The 11,185-nt window shown below is 43.8% G+C and overlaps 1 pseudogene; it reads left to right on the top strand.

Annotated features, from left to right (window-relative positions):
• Positions 1 to 4,598: 4,598 nt before the first annotated feature.
• Positions 4,599 to 4,718, top strand: LOC136646390 (5S ribosomal RNA; annotated as a pseudogene).
• Positions 4,719 to 11,185: the final 6,467 nt, after the last annotated feature.

The raw sequence follows: 11,185 nt of genomic DNA, 5'->3' as shown, positions 1-11,185 counted from the left end.
ACATATCAGCAATGTCATTCAGCCTCCTTGGCTGGTGTGTCTAAATTCTGTTTAATCAGCTACAGCTGAACACTTAAGGCAGGCCCATAACTGCACTTAGTTATTGTAGGTGCCTGTAATACCTCTAGTACAACCTGGAGACTTTCACACATTATGCAATTTGCCCAACAAGAGCCATATGGATCCTATCTGAAGACATTTGTCTCTTGGTGTGTATTGGGAAAATGTATGAGGGCAACTGCCCCTAGAAAAAGTTATATAAAGGTAATTATTCTGATGGGGCTGGGAAACAGGACAAGGACTGAATAATATGGAAGCTGTCATGTTTAATATGACTGTTTAATGTTTCTCCTTGCAGCAATATTTCAATATTTCTATGCAGTATTTCAAGGCAATATTCAATATTTTCAATACAATATTTCTTGCAGCAATATTTAGCACTGCTGAGAAGGCAGGAGAGAATGACTCCTGATGTATGACATCATTATATGTCATTGTATTATACTGTTCATTATTTTTGTTGTATTGGATTTGTGCTTTATCAATATATCTAGGAGAATAGCAGTTATATGGCAGCACTGTATTCCCCAGCGAGAAAATATATTGAAGCAAAAGTACCTCTTCACTTAAAATATGGGGAATAGAATTTATAAAATTTCTCAGTGATTTATACAGAATGGAATGCAGTTATTTTAAAACTGCAGGGTTTAAAACATTTCTTGTTCTGCATGCCAGTGTAGAGATCTGTTTTTTACCCAAAAAAAAAGGACATTTTTTCTTGTTTCATTTATTATTACTAATACAGTATAAACTTGTGGTTTTATATGCTTTCTTGACCGGAAAGAAAATAAATTTCACAAGTCTACCAGGAAGGGCTTTCGAAAGCTAGGAAAGCATCCTCCTTGTGGCTCGATGGAATCTTCAAAGAGACAATGGAGTTTGAAGGCTGGAATGTAGAGTTTGACTTGATTATTTAAAGAACAGTTCAGGGAGTTTAAGTTTGATTTAAGGCAGGGGTGGTTGGCTGCCAGTACATGGGTCAGATGCAGCCCCAAAGCAGCGTTTGTTTCTAGTGGACTTACCAAATTTTAATTAAGGTTTAAAAAATAAATAAATAAATAACTTCCAAAGCAAAATACGGCTGTCAATCTGCCTCTCAAGGGAACTTTCAGGAAACCCATTTGGTACAAAGGTCCTGATCACCAGATTGCTCTGGCTTCTGAGGTTAGGGTCTGGAAAACAGAATGTTTCCTGGTAATACAGAATGGTCATCCCAGAGCAAAACAAAAAAAAAAGTGAGGGAAAAATGTACAGAGGTCCATTATGATATGTGTACTGAAACAACATCGGTGCACATCCCATGGTTAAGAGAAAACCACAGATGCTGTTTGGTCTAACTTAGGGCCCAATCCTGAGCTCTGTGTGCCAGCTTACTGCCATTGCACACGGTCGCAAACCTGCCGTAAGGTACGTTTGCAGGGCTTAGCGCCAGCCCAGCACCACAGCTAGCCCACTGCAAGCTCGTGTTGGGCTATCGCCAGTGAAAAGCTAGTGCTCTGCCAGATGGTGGAGAAGTAGGTGGGGACGTGGGAGGAGGAGGCATGCCAAGGTTGGGGATAGGGTGGAAGGAGGGCAGGACCTGTGGAACTGAGCTTCACTGGATCCTGAGCTCTGTATTGGCCCACGCAGCCCAGCACGGAACTCTTTGATTCTACTGCAGCTCCACAGCTGTGGTAGAATCAAGTAGCCCCAATGTGGGGCTAATTTCCTTTCCTGAGGGAAGGGGATGAAGTCTCCTTCCTCCAGTGGTGTAGATAATGATAACGTAGCCCAGTGCCAAGCTCAAAATGTTGCCCCGGAAGTGATGTCACAACCGGAAGTGACATCACACCCAGGCTTTTTAAAAAGTAAAAGTTGGGAGGATTCCACCTCCTCCTCCCAGCAGCTCACCACCCACTTGCTCTGCTGCCTCCCCCCAATCAGTGGCATACCTAAGGCATCTATCTACAACCTGGGGTCAAAGAACATTTTTAGCCCCCCCCCGCATGACAAAATCAAACTTAATTAAGTAAATAAATAAAAAGTTATTGGTTCCATGCTCTGTCATAATAACATCTCATTGGTACTCAGAACAGTCTCACAGGTCAGTCTGGAGTTAAGCAAATCCACTTTTTGTTCCACAAGGCAGTTGTGTTTTCATTCTCTGGTTAATTGGCCATAACTTTTGATAGAATACAGATATTCCAGTGCAATTTGTTTCATTGCATTCTGCATTGCATTACCTTTCCAATGATATATGGCATGATGGTATTATTCATACATACCAAGATTTTCACAATTTTGGTCACTAGTATCAAGCTCAGCTTGTTGCCCCCCTAAAGCTTGACACCCAGTGCAACTGCTACCCCCTGCACCCCTTAGCTATGCCACTGCCTTCCCCCAGGGAGCCACTGGCAGCTGCCTGGTTGTGCTTAGGATGCCGTGGCAGCCATTTTCGGTGGTTCTGCAGCAGTCCCGTACTCCAAGTAGATCAGGATTGAGCTGCTCCTTTTCACAGTTTTATTGGATACACATTAATGAAATGGCCAAAGGGATATTCTAGGGAGAGGTGAGTGGAGGAGGGTTGTCCCGTCTGCTCATTCTACTGGCCCTGAGGATGCTGCACAAGATTCAATCAATGATCTCAATGAGGGCTAGCTCAAGGTCTTCCAGGATATGAGATGCTATGCCAAACACTACTCCTCTGACTCAGCAGCGCATGCACTCCCTTCCCTCCTCCTCCTTCCACTCCTTGATTTCAAATAAGAAAAGAAGAATGGAGAGGAAGAGGACATGTGGATGAGGTTAGAGTGGTGGGAGCTAAAGAGCTGGAGGCTCTTTTCCTCTCCACCCCTCTACCTCCTCTTTACCCTCTTCTTCCTTTTCAAATCAAGAGGATGGGAAGACAGGAGTATTCTTAACAACAAAAATAATAAGGAAGAGGAGCAGTGGAGGCAGGCAGATGAAGGTGAATGCCTGCACATGGTTGGGTCAGGCCAGGTCTTAACCCTCCCTCTACACACTTGAAGTTGCTTTTGTGGCAGTTTCTCCTTACACTATCATTGCTGTTGCCCACCCTCTCCTACCAACAGGGAGACTAGGCCTCTCCCAGCAGTAGTGTAGCTAAAGGGAGGGCAAAATGGCAAGGGCTGTGCCATGTAAGAGGACCCTCCAACTTGCTATCCGAGCCATTCTGGATAATGACGGCAACACACAGGAGTGCTGTTTGGTTTGGCAAGCACCTGTGTGTTGCTGCCACTGCCCGGAATGGCTCCGATGGTGAGTGGAAGGGACTGTTTACATGGCGCTTTGTAGCAACCATAGTATTTACTGTTTTGCCCCCCCTCTAGCTACACTACTGTCTCTCAGCACTGTCTAACATGTGTATACTTCTAATACGCCCTGCTAATATGCACTGGTACAGAGAACATGACATTGTATATAGGCGTAATTTATAGCAGTTTCCGTCTACTAAAGAAAAGAGTTCAACATTTTTTATTTTTTTTAAATGCACCCGTTCACATTTGAAACCTGGTCTTCAAGTGACTCCAGAGATCCTTCATCTTTGGGTTTCTCAGTGTGGTCAGTGGGAGACAGCATCCTGGAGACAGTAATAAGAACTGTGTTTGCATGAGAATAATCAAAATAACTCACTAGATTATTATTTTTTTTTAAGTGTGTTGTCAAGGACAACCACTTTTCTCATACAACTGAACAAGAAGGAATCCCAGTGCCAAAAACCCACAGACTGTGAAAAGGTTCCAGATTTGCAGTGGTTTCACAAACCCTAGAGAGAGCTGAATCCTTAAGAATCTGATATTCTTAGAAGAAGCTGCAAGGGGCATGTCTGAGTCCCTGAACACAACATCACTATTTGTATCCAAAATTAAACATTAAAATACAGCCCATAAATCCTGCAGCCTTTACTTTGGAAAAAAAAACACAAAACATTGCCGGTAAATGCGATAACATTATATGAAACAACAAAGCATATTTTTTCCCCTTACCCCAGCATTATTCAGTAGAGTTGTTGAGGGAAATCAACAGTCTAGATATTCTCTAAACTTTCCAGCAAGTAGAATCCTTCAGTGATCCCTCAGACTCCCTCCCTATGGTAGGCTTTCTTAGTCATTCTTCCAAAACCAGATCCAAGAACGTTGTAATAGAACGGCTGCTTTAGGTACAGATGTTTCCACAAACCTTCTAGTCTATCTAAAAACTTGTGCCCAGATTTATCTTATAAATATCAAAGCAAAATAATTGCACATAACAAAAAAGAATAATAGGAACAATAAAGACACTAAATACTGTACACATGAACTAATACTAAGTCAGCACATTCAACCAAAACATACCAACTGGATAAAAAGCAACACTTGCTGAACAAATCAGCGACCAACACCCATATGAGCCTACTCAATTAAGTCCAAAGGCCTTCTTACATGCAAGGTTTTGGTTCAGAATAGGAAGGTATCTAGGAGCCTGACAAGACTTCCTGAGAAGCGTTCCACCTTCAGTCAAGGATTGAGGCGACCAAAAACATTCAGCCAAGGACTTACATAAACAGCAACTGTTACCCTGCATGTGCCTGATCTCGTCTGATCTCAGAAGCTAAGCAGGGTCAGGCCTGGTTAGTACTTGGATGGGAGACCACCTGGGAATACCAGGTGCTGTAGGCATATACCATAGTCTTTCGAAACTGAAGGTTGCCAACCAAACCAAAAGAACATGGTTCCAATATCTTGTAAACCATCTTGACTTTCAAATCAGTGGAGTTCAGCCTATTGCAGACTCAATAACAGAGCATACAAGAGTAGGAGTAGAGCCTTCAACTGACAATGTAGGAAGCGACTGAGCAATCATATGAGAACAGCTCAATCCTAAGGGGCAGAACTAGCCTTCTGGCAGCAAAGACTGCTTTATGGCAGTTACAGAAATGTCTCTAGCAGTGTGCAAAGTTGCCTGCCGCCGGAGCACTGATGGGGAGACTGCAGTAGCCCAGCACACGGTGTTGGCTGGGGACTGGCCCACTGACTCAGGTAAGTTGGCAGGGGCAGCAGGATGGGACAGGGGGAAAACAGACCCTGTGGACCCATGTGGTTCCACCACTGGTTTCGCTGACACAGGTACAGGTACCCTCCCCTGCACCTCAGAGGCTTAGCTCCAAGTAAAGGAGCAAATATTCCCTTGCTCAGAGGAGTCCTCTGGGACTGCCCCTCCCCCTCAGGTTGCAGCACAAGGCATTTTGGCATGGCTGCTTCAGTGGGGGGGGGGAAGCATAGGACTGGGCTGTTTGGGTGTTACAAAGGTGTTTGTTTTGATCTGTAAAATAATTGACAATATGGGATACATCTCACCCTCCATCTTGCACTTGGGCATGCTTTTCCCACGTGCCTGGTCACAATCAAATGCATTTACTTTAGGCACTGCTGCATTCACATGGTAACTTAGCCCAACTACAGCGTACAGCAGGAGGTCTGGTCTAGAGGGTAGAGCCTCCATTTGCCTGAAGATAACATCCGAAGGTCGCCAGTTCGAGGCCACCGGCACCGTGCGACCTTGAAGCAGCTGACAAGCTGAAGCCGAGCTATTTCATCTGCTCTGAGCGTGGGAGTATGGAGGCCAGAATGTGCGACCAGATCAAGAAAGAAACATCTGAATGTTGTGGTTCTTGAAAGATAGAAACCTTCTTTCAAATTGTAAAAATCCCTATGGGGATTTAAATTGCCTGCCTATGTAAACCGCCTTGAATAAAGTCTAAGGAGAAATCTGAGGACCAAGAAAGGCGGTATAGAAATACCTGTATTATTATTATTACATCCTTGACAGCCCAATCCTAGGCATGTCTACTCAGAAGTAACTCCCATTAAGTTCAATGGGATCTGCTCCCAGGTAATTGTGTATAGGATTGCAGCCTGAGCCATCAATCACAGCCATGCCAAGCTAACATGAATTTAAGACAGTGTAGGTGTGGTAAGCACATTTAAATACGATGGAGCTTACACAGGTAATGGCTTTCCCTGTAGCCCAGTGTAAATCAGAGATAGACATGTTGGGATAGGAGCAATTCATTTGTATATACTTGATAACACACGAACATCAATCCTGCACATTCCTTTCAAGTGTTTCAGGAGAACATGTTTTGAGTCCTCTCTGATATACCTAATGCTCTAACTTCTGTACAGAACAAAATTACACTCTAGGTATAAGGGCATAAATATTTAATTAAAGCCAAATGTTAGCAGAACAAATATAACATACATATGCAAATCACAGACCATACCAAGAGTCTATAAAGAGTGCAATTGTGTTCAGAAATGTGCGAAGGGGTTTTCCCCTAGGACCTCAACTTGGTAGGTATTGCTGTATATAGTGAATTAGTTGAACCAGGTCCATGAAAATGCATTTTCCATATGAGGCTTTGTGGTTTAAAGAGCAAAGGGGTTACATTTATTGTGTTTTGACTGGAACTGTAATTATGCACATGGCTTTTGGAAGGAGTGCTCACACTATAATAAAAATAAAGAGCCAGACTGTTTGCTTGCATACCTATGGTGTAACTTGTTTAATGAGTAAAGATAATTTTGTTTTCATGAATTCAAGAATATATTATAATAAACCTAGTCATGGGTGTGTGATGCAAGTAAATAAACACAAATGACCTCCCAAACACTATCAATGTAGCAGATATTTAAAGAGTTTGATCTGAACCTTAAAGTACTCATATGTAATATGAATTATAATTATATAATTTTCATTCGTTCATTCATTTGGGAAACTTATATTCCACCATTCTTCTCAATAAGGCACCCAAGGTGGCTTACAAAATCAAAAATAAATGCTCACATTATACAAATAAAAGTCACAAAACCTATGTACAATGAATACCAGATAAAATCAGTAGTGCTTGTAGTCCAGTATCAAAAACTAAAAAGAATAAAAGATTAACAGAGCAATATCCAGCATAAACATAATGGAGAAAGACCCCACTAGGGGGGAAAAAAAGCACAATCAAAGCAGCAATTAAAATAATCATCAGTGGCACAACCTAAAAAATTTACCCATTCAAAACCAGCCATAATGTCATATAAAGCCGATTCAAAAACCAGTTGAAAGATAAATGTCTTCTAACCCCACTGGAAGATTTCTAAGGAGGGAGTTGTTCTCAGATCAAAATGGAGGGAGTTCCGTAATTGAGGCCTTCCCTCTTGACATCACCCCTCTGACTTTAGCAAATGGTGACATACACAAAAATGCCCCTTCTGATGACTCTAGGGGCCAGGCAGGAAAGTATGGAAGAAGGTGATCTCTCAGATACCAAAGTCTCAAGCCATAAAGGGCTTTAACATTCACAACCAGTCTCTTGAATTTGACTTGAAACCAAACTGGCAGACACCACAGCCACAGGAGCAGCTGCCCAACAGAGTTGAGCCACCAATCCCTGCAACCACAAGGCCACCACATTCTGCACTAATTGTAGTCTCCGAACAGTCTTCAAGGACAGCCTCATGTAGACAGTGTTACAGTAATCTAATCTTGATGTCGCCAAGGGACTGATAACTGTGGTCAGGTCAGATTGACTCAGGTACAGCTGATACTGGTGCACCAGCTGAAACTGGGCAAAGGATCTACTGGCTGCCCACAGCCACTCTCTTCAAACTTGCACTAGCAAAATCTCTAGCGAGGCGGAAGTCTTATGCAGGCATAAGACCCATTTCCCTGCTGAAATCTCCCAAGCCTCCCATTTTTGGCACCACTGTACCAGTAAAGGGGGGGGGGGAGGAGGTGGATAGGATTGGGCTGTAAAAGTCCTTCCTCTGTGCAGTTCCCACTGAATACATTTGGATTATCTTTACTTAGAGTGGACATGGTTTCTGCTTATCCACACCTTCTGGCAACAGTCTCACATACCTAAATGCCTCCTCTTAAGAAACAATGCCTTATTCACATAGGAAAATGGTGTCTTTCATGCTTGCATATCCCCTTTTTCAGGCTGTCAAGCATCTAAGCACAGCTCCCAAGCTCTCTCTCCTTCTCAGTTGGATGCATCCTAGCCACATCGAGGGCACATGTGTGAGACAGGCCCTGGCACTGTCAAAAACGAAGCCACAGACACCTCCTCCCTTAGTCTGCATTTCCAAGGCAAATGCAGTTATTAAAGTTCTGGAAGCTTTAAAACTTTCATATGTCAGGCACTGAAAAACTTTAACAGCAGAAAAAAAGAGAGTAGTGCTGGTGTATGAAAATTGCCTTCTTCAAGTCACATTGATATGCATTTCATTAAATTTAGGCTCCAAATCCTCTTGGGGCCTTGTACTGCCAGAACGAGTATGCCTGCATTGCAAGCTCCTTTACAGTAGCATGGAAGCCAGCCCTTTGCTACATGCTGCAGGGCCACTGCTATAAATGGTAAGAGGCACTCCCGTCAGAGACTTGGGAGGCTCTAGGCTCCAGTAAATTGGCAGTAGGAGCAGACCATGGGTGGGGAGGGGGAGTAATGGGACATATTGGGGGGGACTTTGGCAGGGGAGGGAGGGGTGGATCCAGCAGCATACACCAGGTCTTATCCCCCATTTTTCTGGAAACCCCATCCCCAGGCTTTCCTCAGACTTGTGCCAGCAAAATGGCTGGCATAGGTTTGAGGAGACCCAAAGGCAATCAGGTAGCCTGCTGGGGGTAGTGGTGGTGGATATTTTTGCTAACCTCCTGCAGGCTATCCAATCACCACACACACACACTAACATTTAGCGTAGCTATAGCATGGCGGGGGATAGGATTAATTAGTCAACCTATTAAACGTGTGCAAAATTTGAATATGTCTACAGAAAGTCACACTATTACAGAGAGTATAGCTGGTGCTGTTACTTGACTGGTTAAGCAGCTTGGATTTGGTGTCGTAGGGCTGACTCCTATCCAACTTTCCAGCCGCACCATGGTAAGGGAACACATGTTCCCATTTCTTGAGGAGGCCCCAGTGACTGCCCCTCCACCATAGGATACAGTGGACACCCCACTGGTACAACTGCACCAGCACTGGAAAATTGAATAGGGTTGGGCCCTTAGTCTGGAATATGCATGGCAGCAGAACAACCACTACTAGTGGTGGCAAACAACATTTTCTTTAAATACATCAGAAACAGGAAACTTGTCAGGGTGGTGGTTGGGACATTCGGGAATGAGGCCATTGAAAAGATGCTTAAAGAGGAAGTGGAAACTGAACTTTGCATCTACCTTCACTACAGAAGGCGTAGGGCAGATACCTGTGCTTGAATTAACTTTCTCAGAAAGTGAGCCTGATTCAAATAGAAGTGATGAAGGATGAGGTTCTAGAGCTGCCATGATCACATCACTCAGTCTTGCTATTATAGCTGGCCAGAGCAGGTCAATTATAGAAGATAATAGATACATTTTCACATAACTCTATGATTTTTCACAGTAGGAGAAAAAATACTGGTAGAAAAGAGACTCATAGCAGTCACTTCATCCAGCAGGAAGAAAGTGAGTGGTGGCAGGTAGGAAGAGGGGGAAGAGGACAGAGCAGGGCACATGCCATTATGATGACAATGGCCCAGCCATAATGGGTTGGTGGGTCAAACATGACCTCTGGACCGTCATTTCGGGACACCAGTTCTAGAGCATACTGACAAATTAAAATTAGCAGATCACTGGTTAAATCCAGATGGCATTCACCTAAGCAGTCTTAAGACACTCAAATGCGAAATTGCTGAAATTCTAGCAAAAATAACTAACAACCTTTAAATCAGCCTCTGTGCCAGAGAACTGGAAGGCAGCCAGCAATACACGGATATTTAAGAAAGGATGCAGGAAATTACAGGCTGGTCAGCTTAACATCTGTTCCAGGTAAGCTGGTGGAAAGCACAATGAAATGTAATGTTATTAAGCAAAGAGTGTGTCTTGCTGAAGGAGAACCAGCATGCCTCACTAACCTTCTAGAGCAGGATGCTCCAAATTGTGGCCTGTGGGCTAGATCTGGCACCCTCGCTAACCCCTCCTGGAGCTTACCATTTCATAGGGGAGCCTGCTATTATCACCTCTGATCTTCCCCCAGGTTCACACTGCCCAGCCGTTCATTTAGGGAGATCAGCAGTGACAACAGCAGGCTCCTGGGTGGAATAGTAAGCTCTGGTTTACTCATAGCTTTCCTTATGAGGAAAGGCTACAGCGTTTGGGCCTCTTCAGCCTAGAAAAGAGACGCTTGAGGGGGGACATGATTGAGACATACAAAATTATGCAGGGGATGGACAGAGTGGATAGGGAGATGCTCTTTACACTCTCACATAATACCAGAACCAGGGGACATCCACTAAAATTGAGTGTTGGGCGGGTTAGGACAGACAAAAGAAAATATTTCTTTACTCAGCGCGTGGTCGGTCTGTGGAACTCCTTGCCACAGGATGTGGTGCTGGCGTCTAGCCTAGACGCCTTTAAAAGGGGATTGGACGAGTTTCTGGAGGAAAAATCCATTATGGGGTACAAGCGATGATGTGTATGCGCAACCTCCTGATTTTAGGAATGGGTTAAGTCAGAATGCCAGATGTAGGGGAGAGCACCAGGATGAGGTCTCTTGTTATCTGGTGTGCTCCCTGGGGCATTTGGTGGGCCGCTGTGAGATACAGGAAGCTGGACTAGATGGGCCTATGGCCTGATCCAGTGGGGCTGTTCTTATGTTCTTATGTTCTTATGGTTGCTCTGGGGTGGCTGTCTTCAGTGCATAGCAGCCTCCAGTTTAGAGACCACTGTTCTAGAATTAATGGGTTTTATGGATGGGCTTCAGGGGAACTGTGAACCAGGTGCAAAAAAAAATTCATGTGTCTATGTTTATGTGCATTTTTCTGGGGTGGGGGCCATAGCTTTCAAATGAGTCAGTGACCCCAAAAAGGTTAAAAAAAAATCCCTGTTCTAGAGTGTCCTAAGACATTGTTACTAGGCATGGTTTTTGAAACATGAGCAACATCATATAGGGAATATCTCTGTGGGAGGACCAAGTGGCACTGCTTAGTGGAATAGCATGAAATAAGGAAGGAGATGAGATTGAGGGTATAATAACAGATAGCTTTTATCATGGGGTTAATAATATTTATTTACTGAATGTGTACCTCACCTTTCTCGCTGTAAGGGCACTCAA

This window comes from Tiliqua scincoides, chromosome 3 (genome assembly GCF_035046505.1).
Source record: "Tiliqua scincoides isolate rTilSci1 chromosome 3, rTilSci1.hap2, whole genome shotgun sequence".
In the NCBI taxonomy this organism is placed as follows: domain Eukaryota; kingdom Metazoa; phylum Chordata; class Lepidosauria; order Squamata; family Scincidae; genus Tiliqua; species Tiliqua scincoides.
This window is presented reverse-complemented; position numbering and strand designations above follow the sequence as displayed.